Raw genomic sequence first — 10,922 nt, forward strand, 5'->3', positions numbered from 1 at the left:
TGCACCGCCATACCGGCCTGCAGCAGCCGTCCCATACACTTAAAGTCTTACCATGAAATTTGACCAATGTTATTCGTATGTTACAATGAATTCGGTGCAAGCATAATACGAAGCAATTTTTCTTCGTGATACGAATCTTTTTAGCGTTTTCATTGTAAGATTCAAAGAAAAACCTTCGTAATACGAAGAAAAACCATCTTCGTTTTATGCTTGCGCCTTTTCTTTCGTATTAAAGGAAATTTCTTCGTCAGACATTTAGAGTGCAGTTGCCTTTGCTCGCGTCACTGGTGGGCCCTCGACCGCACTGCCTCCACGCCGACCTTCTCCTAGGCCAATCATTTTGTCTGTCCCTGCCCTCCTTACCTTCGTTGCTGAGTCCTCTCCTGCATGGTGTCATCCTCTTCCCCGTATCCCTCTTCCCACTCCCCCCTCTCTCCTGGTCTCCCTTCCCCCTTCCCCCTTCCTTCTTCTCCCTTACCTCTCTCTCCTCCCCTCTTCCCCTTCCCCTCCCTCGCTTGCTCTGCTTCTTAGCCTGCATGTTTTCCTCAGCGTGTCACGCAGCGGTCCGGCGCCCCCGCTGCAGACTGATTCCGACAGTCGTACTCGTCGCTCTGTCTCTCTCGCACCCACACGGAACGCCCCATGAGTGCGAGAGAGACTGAGCGACGAAAACGATCCTCGAAATCAGTCTCCTGGTGCACCGCCCGCGGCGCCTGGTTTGCATCCTCGGGGTGTTGTTAGTGACGGCGAAAATAAATTTCGGAAATGTCAACAACATCTACTTGAACGCAGGCCTCCTGGAGTCCATCTGGAGTTCACCGCCACAATGCAAGAAGGGTGATGCCGAACAGATCTTTTCGTTGCTCTGTCTCTCTCGAGCGCATGGGGTGTTCCGTGGGGGTGCGAGGGAGACAGTGCGACGAAAGCGGTGTTCGGGAGTCTCGGCCTCGCCTTCGGCGGAAGGGTTGGGTATCGGGGCATCCGCCCCAACAGTGGGCCAGAAGACCGGTGGAGGCGGCCGAAACTCTAGACGCGTTTTGAGCCCCAGGGTCGCTAATAAGGGCTCGAACCGAACGTGTGACCCCCACCAATGGATTCCTCGTTCGGAGAGTAATCCATTGGTGGGGTCACACGCTCGGTTCTAGTCCCATTTAGCGACTCTGGAGCTCAAAACGCGTCTAGAGTTTTGGCCGCCTCCACCGGTCTTCTGGCCCACTGTGGGGCCTCCGAGGCCACCGATTCGGAAAGACTGCGGCCGAGTTGTTGGCCAACTTTTATTCTCTGGACTTGGGTTTATTGGGTGCCGTCGCGCTGGCCGATTCCGAGCGGTGCTTTTCTTTCTGTCTCTCTCGCACGCATGGCGCGTCCCGTCTGAGTGCGAGAGAGAGAGAGAGAAGAGAGAGAGAGAGAGAGAGAGAGAGAGAGAGAGAGAGAGAGCGACGAAGCGTCTGCGTGCCGGCGAGGCCCTCGTCAGGCCGCTCCGCCCCAAGTTCGGGTGTCATTTTAATGGTGTGTGTGGTTTCGAGCGTCGTCGGCTGCATTGGGATTTATTGATCAGGAAAGCACACTGTCGTGTGTTGTTGTTGTTTGGCAGAAGAAGGGTTGGTTGGTGACGTAGAGCCTCGGCCGCCAAACCCTGGGTTGAGTTTGGGTCTCTTGATCGCGCTGCTGTGTGACTAGAGTTCTTCATTTTTGTTGATTTCGTCTCAGAGCTTCCGGTTTCCTGTCAGCCTGGAACACGGACGCACAGATGCATTAAGCATTAGTAACTTTAAAAACAAACGTCCGAACAAATTTGTACCAGATCCTAGAGTTTTTTAGCACACAAACTGTCTCGTTTCATTTGATTGTCGGAAACACGCCACGATGTGCGAATTCACGTCAGATTTTCTGCGGAACCATTTCCGAACTGGGAGATGTTGTACCAATATTGTGCGAAACTGTCTTGACGAGGGCTTGTCGTTTTGTACGTGGGTCCATATAGCTGCTCTGGCAGCAGGACTTCAATTTGATGCCTTTTGTGGCAAAGAGGTGCAAACTTTAGACACCTATCCACCCTATCAGGGCAATAATCCTTTGTTGCCGAAAATGTCGGATGAAGTGCGTTCGTATTGGGTTAACGCTTGTTAAGGGAATGAAATGAATGCCTTGCTGCTGCCAGTGTGAAGCACCTCCGGTCCGAGGGAGCCTCTGCGAATCGAAGGGTAGGCAACAAAAGCACAGCGGTGCCGGGTCGGCTCGGTAGGCGCTATCGTCCCGGAACCGGACAGTGGGCCAGAACACCGGTGGAGGCGGCCAAAACTCCAGACGCGTTTTCAGGCCCAGAGTCGCTAAACGGGACTCTAGCCGAACGTGTGACCCCACCAATGGGTTGCTCTCTGAACAAAGAATCCATTGCTGGGGTCACCTGCTCGATTCGAGTCCTGTTTAGCGACTCTGGAGCTCAAAACGCGTCTAGAGTTTCGGCCGCCGGCGCCGGTCCTCCGGCCTGCTGCGACCCGCCCCGCTCACCTTGCACGCTCCGCCTGCTGAAGCTGTTGCTGGCCGGGTAGGAGCCCCCCGAGAGGCTGGCCTGGGGCGGCGCCGCGTACGAGCTGGCGGGCTGCTGCTGCGGAGCCCCGTACGAGGAGCTGGGCCTGGCCGGCGCTGGCGCCTGTGCCGGTGCACCGTAGGAAGAGCTTGGCCGTGCCGGGGCGGGTGCTGGTGCACCGTAGGAGGAGCTTGGCGGCCTGGGGGCACCGTAGCCGCCGCTCGGGGTGTAGCTGCCGCCCTTGACGGACGACCCGCTGGAGCCGCCCAGCCCGCTGGTGAAGCTGCTCTTGAGCGACATGAGCATGTTGAGGAGTCCGCTGATGTCGAAGCCGCCACCGCCGCCTCCACTGTTGCCGCCTCCGTAACCACCGCCGCCGCCACCGCCGCCCTTGCCGCCGCCGAACTTGCTGAAGATGCTGCCGAGGTTGAACCCGCCGCCGCCGCCGCTGCTGCTGCCTGCCGAGCTACCACTGCTGCTCCGGCTCGGAGGCAGGTAGCTGGAGGACGGCCTGCTCTGCGTGGGCGCGGGGGCACCGTAGCTCGGCCGCGGGGCGGGGGCGCCGTAGCTCTGGCTGGGCGCCGGGGCGCCGTAGCTGGAGCGCGGCGCGCTCTGCTGCGGCGGCAGGTAGCTACTGCCGCCTCCGCCTCCACCGCCCCCGAGACCCTTCATGAACATGGAGAACAGGCTGCCCAGGTTGCCTGTCGGGGCAGAACAGAGGACCGCGCTGATGCACTGTGTTCCCGCAATCTGACGTCTTATTTATTTGAGCAAGAAACGTGTCACATTCGTTTACAGTCGTTTCAATGTGAGTCGGCAACACACTAAATGTTGTGGGAAAATTCCTTTACCTAAGAGGTTCAATGCTTCTGAGACTTTTAAAGGATTTCTTCCACAAGTTTTATTAAGAGTGTGATTTTCTTCCTATGTTCTTTACTCTTTCCATAACTGAGCACATTTAATCTATGTATTGATTTAATACATAAATTAGGAACGATACTTCTGTCTTGTGCTTAAGTTGTGCGTGATTTATGTACAAATTCGTACATAACTTACACCTGTACAAATATGCATTCCAATGCTTAAGTACGTACAGTAAGTAAAGCTTTTCGTGCGTAGGTAGACACGGGCTCAATTGATTGATTATCGGATATAGCAGCCTATCCTTAATGGGTCCCGTGTCAGTAACTTACGCCTACGCCCAACGTCCAGTGAATTGCGTCGCGATTCACATTGAAACGCATGTAACAAAAGTGTTTAAACGAGTGACATCATATTCCTGGAACAACAGCAGTGAACGATTTTTGAAAATGTTTCAGTGAGGGAGACCTACCGCCATCGATGGGCTGCTGGGCGGCCAGGAGCACCAAGGTGGCCAACAGCACGGCGGACGGCGTCTACGGCACAGGGAGACGCAATGGTACACTCCAGCACTCGAAACGCGCCACAACACACTGCAAATTCACTCGGAAAACTAAGGCGTAACGTTACGACGAGGCGAGCAACAAGTTTTTAACAGTGCACACACTAAATGTTGTGTACAAATTTTGTACGAGACATCACAGTTTTTTGTGCACACGAACTTTTCGTGCAAATTTGTACAAAATTTTGTACAATTTTGTACAAAAATGGTGAAAAATTTGCAGTTTTTCGTACGAAAATTGTACGAAAATTTCGTGTGCACTAAAAACTGTGATGTCTCGCACAAAATTGTACATAACATTTAGTGTGCACATTAATTTTTTTTCCGCACATCCTGAAAACGCCACAACCTATTTTAGGCCTTCCACACGAATGTCGCTTGTCATTGTAATTTCAGCGTAGAAGCTCACAAAGGAAACACTTGTGGTTTACGAACTGTCTCCTTGTTTAACAAACTAAATGGTTTGTACCTTTACGTATGCTCAGAATAATTCGCAAGGTTTCAAGCGTTCAAGTTCACAACGAATATTCCACATGCACCAATTTTTTATGAGGCCACACTCTCAGCACGTTACTGACTTTTTGCTCATTTTGTCAGTACTTATGCAAGTAATTTGTGCAACTATGGTACGTACTTTTCCTTTTTTAAAGTTTAAAGAACTACTTAGGAAATATAAAGTAATGTATTGACAGGCTTTGTACATAATTTTGCATAGGAAATTAGTCATAACTACTTAGAAAATATTAAGTATTATTGCTGTTTATACGAATACGTAATGAATGAGGAAAAAGTCAGAAACGGCTGAGAGTGCACGTGCGAAATCGAACTTCATGATTCATTATTGTGAGCGCATATTGTCTCAACGACATCTCTACTTTCAATCCCGCTGAAGCAGAGTAGCATCACTGGCACTCGTCCGCAACGACTCACACACTGAAACACACACACACACACACACTTAAACACAAAACAATCACTCACGCCCTCTCATCCACCCACATATGCACTCAGAGTGTGACTTACTCTCGCCCTACTCACACGCCCACCCACACTATGATACTCGCCCCTCACACACCCTCACCACACACACAGACACACACACACTCGCGCGCGCCACTCACCATGTCGGTGGGCGCTGCGAATAGCGTCAAGTGCTGCGTGCACGGCTTGCCATCGGCGCGCGTTATTGGCAGTCGGCGTGCTCGCGCGGTGACGGCTCGTTGGGATGTCGGCCCGGCCCTGTGCCCTCGCCGCACTTTTATAAGATGGGGGCCGGGCGGGGTGGACTGAGGCGGGGTGAGGCGGGCGGGGAGTGAGAGGCGACGCGAAGATGACGCGCCGGAGACACAACCTTCGGGAGGAGGCTCGGCATAAGCGATGCACCAGTGTAGTGCCCGCAGACTGAACAAGCATTCCAGCCGAAGGCTGCGTGCCCCGGGGCACCACTGGAAACAACAACAAAAATGTTTTTGTTGTGCACTGTGCGAAAAAACCACAGTAAATCCCGATAATTTTTTTTTGCCGGGATTTACTGTAGTTCAGTATCCTGGCTTCAGTATTTACTGTATCTGGTACAGGATATTCTGTACTCCACTCCTGCGGTACAGTAAATCCCGTACAAAGTGCAGTAGATCCTGTAAAAACGCACAGTAAATTCTATTTTGGTTCCTTTTTTTTCCAGGCAAGCCTATTAAACGAATTTGTGCAATTTCGTACGTCGTATGGTCTCACATAATCTGAAACATGAGAAACCACCATGTACGTAGAATCGCACAAAATTTTTCGAGAGTGCATCCAAAATTTGTACAAAAAGCAGGTATGGGCAATATTGTGTGTTCAGAGGGGATTACGTGTGTATAGTTATGACATACGCGATTGCCTGGAATTTCCTGAGAAAACCAGGAGCCGTTTTTACCGTGTAAAATGTATGTTGTGATCTGCTTGTGAATAAATCACACTCTCAATGTCCATGGCCTTCTTTTTGAACCTACTGGAAACAATTCAGCGCACTGCCAAATCTAGCGACTAAATTGTAACCAGCTAGTGACGAGTTCGCTACAGGCTGCTTACCATTTCGTCACCAGATTAAATTTTGACTATGAGCAGAAATCGTTTTCAGTTGGTTACGAAAAGTGTCCGTAGACATTCAGTGTGCATGTTCCGACTCTTAAGCTCGTGCTTTTCGTTTTCCTCAGATGACCGAGCTGCGATGCGGACAAGTGGAACGGGACCTGGCGCTCTCGACCTCGGCGGCAGTGCGAGCCAGAGCCCCTGCGAAGCGACGGATAGGCCACCATCTCCACTGCGGTGCCCTGGTTGTCCGGCGGTGCCTACCTGCCAGGCGCCAGCGTCTACACTTCAAATCCAGCCAGGCCGTTCACTACCGCCTCTTCTGGTGCGTACACTGAGAAGCCGGACATCTGACAGTGGGTCAGAAGACCGGTTGAGGCGGTCAACATCTCGGACGAGTTCTGACGTCCAGAGACGCTGAATTAAACTCGAACCGAACGTTTGATCCCACCAATGGATTGCTCTCCGAACGACGAATCCATTAATGGGGTCACACGTTCGGTTCGAGTTTCATTTCACGACTCTGGAGCTCAAAACGCGTCAAGAGTTTCGGCCGCCTCCACCGGTCTTCTGGCTCACTGTGCAGTTCGCAGCCAATGAGTATACCGCGTCACCTGATGCGTTCACTGAAAAGCCGCTTTCCTCCCACGGTGTGGTGGGATGACACAGTGTGTGTGACGCCTATTGCCCTCGACTACACAGTGCTTCAAATCGTAGCGCATTAGGCCTGATTCGTTTCACTTTGAGCACATCCTCGGCGGATGGGCGCCTCTTGCAAGAGTGCGTGTCCGTCTGTCTGTCTGTTGTGTCTGTCTGTCTGTCCCGCCTGTCTGTCCGTTTGTCAGTCTGTCTGTCCGTCCGCCTGTCTGCGCCGCCACTTGCGTTCCGTGAGTGTTGTGCTGGACTCCGGGTCGCGCTGCGCCGGCCCTGGTCGTGTTGCGGTTGGTCGCCACCGATCAGCAGGGATGCAGGGCAGCTAGAGAGAGAGAGAGAGAGAGAGAGAGAGAGAGAGAGAGAGAGAGAGAGAGAGAGAGAGAGCTGCGGGAACACATGAGTGCGCGTGACAATCGCAAACAGTTAGAGTGCACCACGCCCGCGCTCCGCCAGGCCGGCCAGGCCGCCATTACACGTTGATATGTGCCAGCCAGCTTCCCCCACCCCCTCCTGGTGAACTGACCAACCCCTCCGCGCCTCGCCCTTCCCCCTCTCATCCGGATCAACACAGGGGGTCACCGCTCACGAGGTCATCAATGCCCTCGTGTATGCAGTGCAGCAGTCTGGCTGGACATACCCCTTTCTCTCCCCCTCCCCCCCTCTCTCTCTCCCGCTGTCCCTCCCTCACTCCCCCTCTCTTTCTCTTCCTCTCTCCCTCTCTATTCCTCCCTCTCTTCGTCTCTCTCCCTCTCTCTCTCTCTCTCTCTCTCTCTCTCTCTCTCTTTTCTCTCTCTCTCTCTCTCTCTCTCTCTCTCTCTCCTCTCTCTCTCTCGCTACGAGCCTACCTCTCTCCTCCTCTCTGGTTCTTTCTCCGCTCCGGATAGTCCACCCGAGAGATCGGGCGGGGGAAAAGAAGGCCTAAGAGCGGCCTATGATGGGGTGCGGAAGGTTTTTACTCCGCTCCGGATAGTGCGCCCCACGCCCAGGCTTGCAAAGGGCCCGAAACCCATGGCGGCGGAAAATTGAAGCGGGCTGATGAAAAGGCAGTTCGGGAAACGAAGTTTTTTTCTCCCCTCCAAGATTGCGCGCCGAGCACGGCCGGGGGCGGGTTCAAAATTTGGGGCCGAAAACCATTTAGCGCTCTGGGCCAAACTCTAGAGTTTTGGGCGCCCCCAGGTCCCAAATGGGGCCAACCGAACGTGGGGACCCCTCAATCGGTCGCGTCGCCCACTTTGAATCCATTCGCGGGGTCTCAAGCTTTAAGTTGAGTCATTTAGCGCTGATGGGCTCAATATGCGTGGCAGGTTTTGGCCGGGCGCCGCCCTCTGGCCATGGCGGCGACAGCCCTTAGCGCGTCGCGCTTTGTCCCCCGTCTTTCGCAAAGAAAACGCGCCCATTTTAAGTGCGAGAGCTGACGGGCTCTTGCTCGGGTGGCCAGGGCAGGGCCCCCCCCTGCGACGGGCCGTCGTCGCTGTCTCTCTCGCACCCCCACGGGACGCCCCATGAGTGCGAGAGAGACGGAGCGCCGCTCGGGATGAGCCCTCAGGGCAGCCAACGGCGGCGAAACAAAAGACTGATAACGTGGCCTCGTGATGCCGTGAGGGAGAGCCATCGAAAGATCCATCACCCCTTTGTGAGGGACGTCGCGCTCAACGAGGCGGACAGACGGGCAGGCAGGCAGCCTGGGGACGGACAGACGGGCAGGCAGCCAGCCTGGGGACGGACAGACGGGCAGGCAGGCAGCCTGGGGACGGACAGACGGGCTGGCAGGCAGCCTGGGGACGGACAGACGGGCAGGCAGGCAGCCTGGGGACGGACAGACGGGCAGGCAGCCAGCCTGGGGACGGACAGACGGGCAGGCAGCCAGCCTGGGGACGGACAGACGGGCAGGCAGCCAGCCTGGGGACGGACAGACGGGCTGGCAGGCAGCCTGGGGACGGACAGGCAGGCAGGCAGCCAGCCGGGGGACGGACAGACGGGCAGGCAGGCAGCCTGGGGACGGACAGACGGGCTGGCAGGCAGCCTGGGGACGGACAGACGGGCTGGCAGGCAGCCTGGGGACGGACAGACGGGCAGGCAGCCAGCCTGGGGACGGACAGACGGGCAGGCAGCCAGCCTGGGGACGGACAGACGAGCTGGCAGACCGGGGTACGTACACAGGCGTGACGACAGACCTGCACTCATTGCACTCTAAATTTCTTTCGACCAAAGGCTTTGCTGTGGTGAAGCTGCATTGTGTGGTGAATCTCGAGTGAACTTACGAATATATTTGCAGCGGGGGCAATGAGGCGCAGACACTGCAAAGTGCCAGTGCAAACTGGTTGCCACAAATTTGGCAAGCCGTTTTGAATGCCAAAATTTGGCAAGCTTTGGTCGGCAATCTTCAAAAACTTGCCAAGTTTTGGGAAGCTGAGGAGTATTTCCGGGCCAAGCTTGCCAATTTTTGGCATTCAAAACGACTTGCCAAATTTGTGGCAAGTAAGCTTACCATAGGCATTGCAATGGACAGAGGGGGGGGCAGTGGGGTTTTTGTCCCCTCCCTCCCAAAAGCCCAGGCACGAATGCATGAAAGGTAGCAAAAGTGCTTTGCCCCTATACAAGGCAAAAAGTGCTATTTTGCCCTCCCCCCCCGTTTTGGCCGCCTCTGGATCCGCCCCTGGAGGCAATGGGCTTGCCGGATAGGCATATGCGTAGCTGGTGAACGGTCGGACGGACAAACGGACAGACAGGCGGACGGAAAGGACGAGGCAGTTGGGAGATGAAGAGAGTGGCCTGCCGCGGCAGCTCCAGGGATGGCCGTCCCAGAGGAACATACGCTGGAAAAAGTGGTCCTCTTTATGCTCCGCGCCGTCAGCGCGTTGCTGGGAAGGGCCGAGGTAAAACCGGGGTAAATAGAAGACTTCCCCGTCGTCCCCTGCTCCCCCCGGGCCGCCTAGCCTGATGCAAGGTGACATTTTGTTTGTCGCTCCGTTATTGAAGATGTAACTCTTGTGCAAAAACATTGACCATGTTTCAGGTGGGCGCCAAATTGAACGGCGCCGGTGTTTGAACCTCCGACCTTCCAGTTTGATCCAAAGCCGAGGAGCCGTCGGCGGATTAGCACGGCCTCCTTGAGTGAGGTCCTTGCGAGCAGAGGAGCACGAAATTGTGAGGTTGGAGCCCGGCGAGACGCGGCACGGCGAGGCACGGCGGCACGGCGCACAGTGGGCCAGAAGACCCGCGCCGGCGGCCTAAACCCCCGACGCGTTTTGAGCTCCAGAGTCCCTAAACATGGCTCGAACCGATTGTGTGACCCCACCAATGGATTCCTCGTTCGGAGAGCAACCCATTGGTGGGGTCACACGGGGTCACAGTCTCATTTAGCGACCCTGGAGCTCAAAATGCGTCCGGGGTTTTGCCTGCCTCCACCTGTCTTCTGGCCCACTGTGCGGCGTGGCACGGTAGCAGGGCATGGCACGGTGTCAGAGCGTGGCATGGCGCGGCACGGTGGCAGGGCGTGGCGCAGCCCCAGGCCTAGACAAACCTAACCCGCTGCCTGGCGGGGCTGGCGGGGCTGGCGTTAATGCTAGGGTAACACGGAGCGATTAGAGGAGGCCGGGCACGCCTTTAGGCACGCCTCTGCGCACCGAGACCGCCGTCGGGTCGTGGCCTTTCCTCGCAGCGGCGGATCCAGAAGCTGCCTCACGGGGTGGGGAGGCGTGGAGCAGCTTTTTTCCCCACCTACCGATGCAAAGGTGTTGCTTTTTGCGTACGTTTCAGGCAGCTGTCTAGGGGTCAACTGTCCCTTTGCCCCCTCCCCCTCCCTCTTTCCCTCTGCGTCTGCGCTTGATCCTGGGGCGTGGGGCCCTACTTCCCCTTGCCCTTTCGGCAGATGATATCAACGGAACAGCCGCCGAGGGGTTACCCACTCGGTACTTGGGCGTACACACGATTCCGGATTCCCGCGATTCCTCAACAAATGTTGCATAAAAGGAGAGGTTTTTGAAGATTTTTCTTAGCTTTTGAGTGTTTTGTGTCCATAACATATCCCTCTCCATTGAAACTTAAAAGATTTTCGATAAAATTTTGAGCAAAATTACGATCGATCCCCGGACTGAGTGTACACACGATTCCCGGAGTGGGTAACCCCTCGACAGCCGCCCCCGTCCCATTCCGGCAATTGATTAAAGTATCAAAGCCCAGTGTGGTTTGCTCACTTTCTAGTGAAGTTTGGTTGTTGACGACATTTTAACAGTTGTTGAATAT

At 55.0% G+C, this 10,922-nt stretch overlaps 1 long non-coding RNA gene across 1 annotated transcript; it reads right to left on the bottom strand.

The window, feature by feature from the left end:
- Positions 1-1,531: 1,531 nt before the first annotated feature.
- LOC117640250 lies at positions 1,532-2,612 on the bottom strand. Its single transcript, XR_004587415.1, has 2 exons — positions 2,512-2,612; positions 1,532-1,731 (listed from the first exon to the last, which is right to left on the bottom strand). It is a non-coding gene; the product is annotated as an uncharacterized LOC117640250 (long non-coding RNA).
- Between the last annotated feature and the right edge of the window lie 8,310 nt (positions 2,613-10,922).

This window comes from Thrips palmi, unplaced genomic scaffold (genome assembly GCF_012932325.1).
Source record: "Thrips palmi isolate BJ-2018 unplaced genomic scaffold, TpBJ-2018v1 HiC_scaffold_12, whole genome shotgun sequence".
Taxonomy (NCBI): Eukaryota; Metazoa; Arthropoda; class Insecta; order Thysanoptera; family Thripidae; genus Thrips; species Thrips palmi.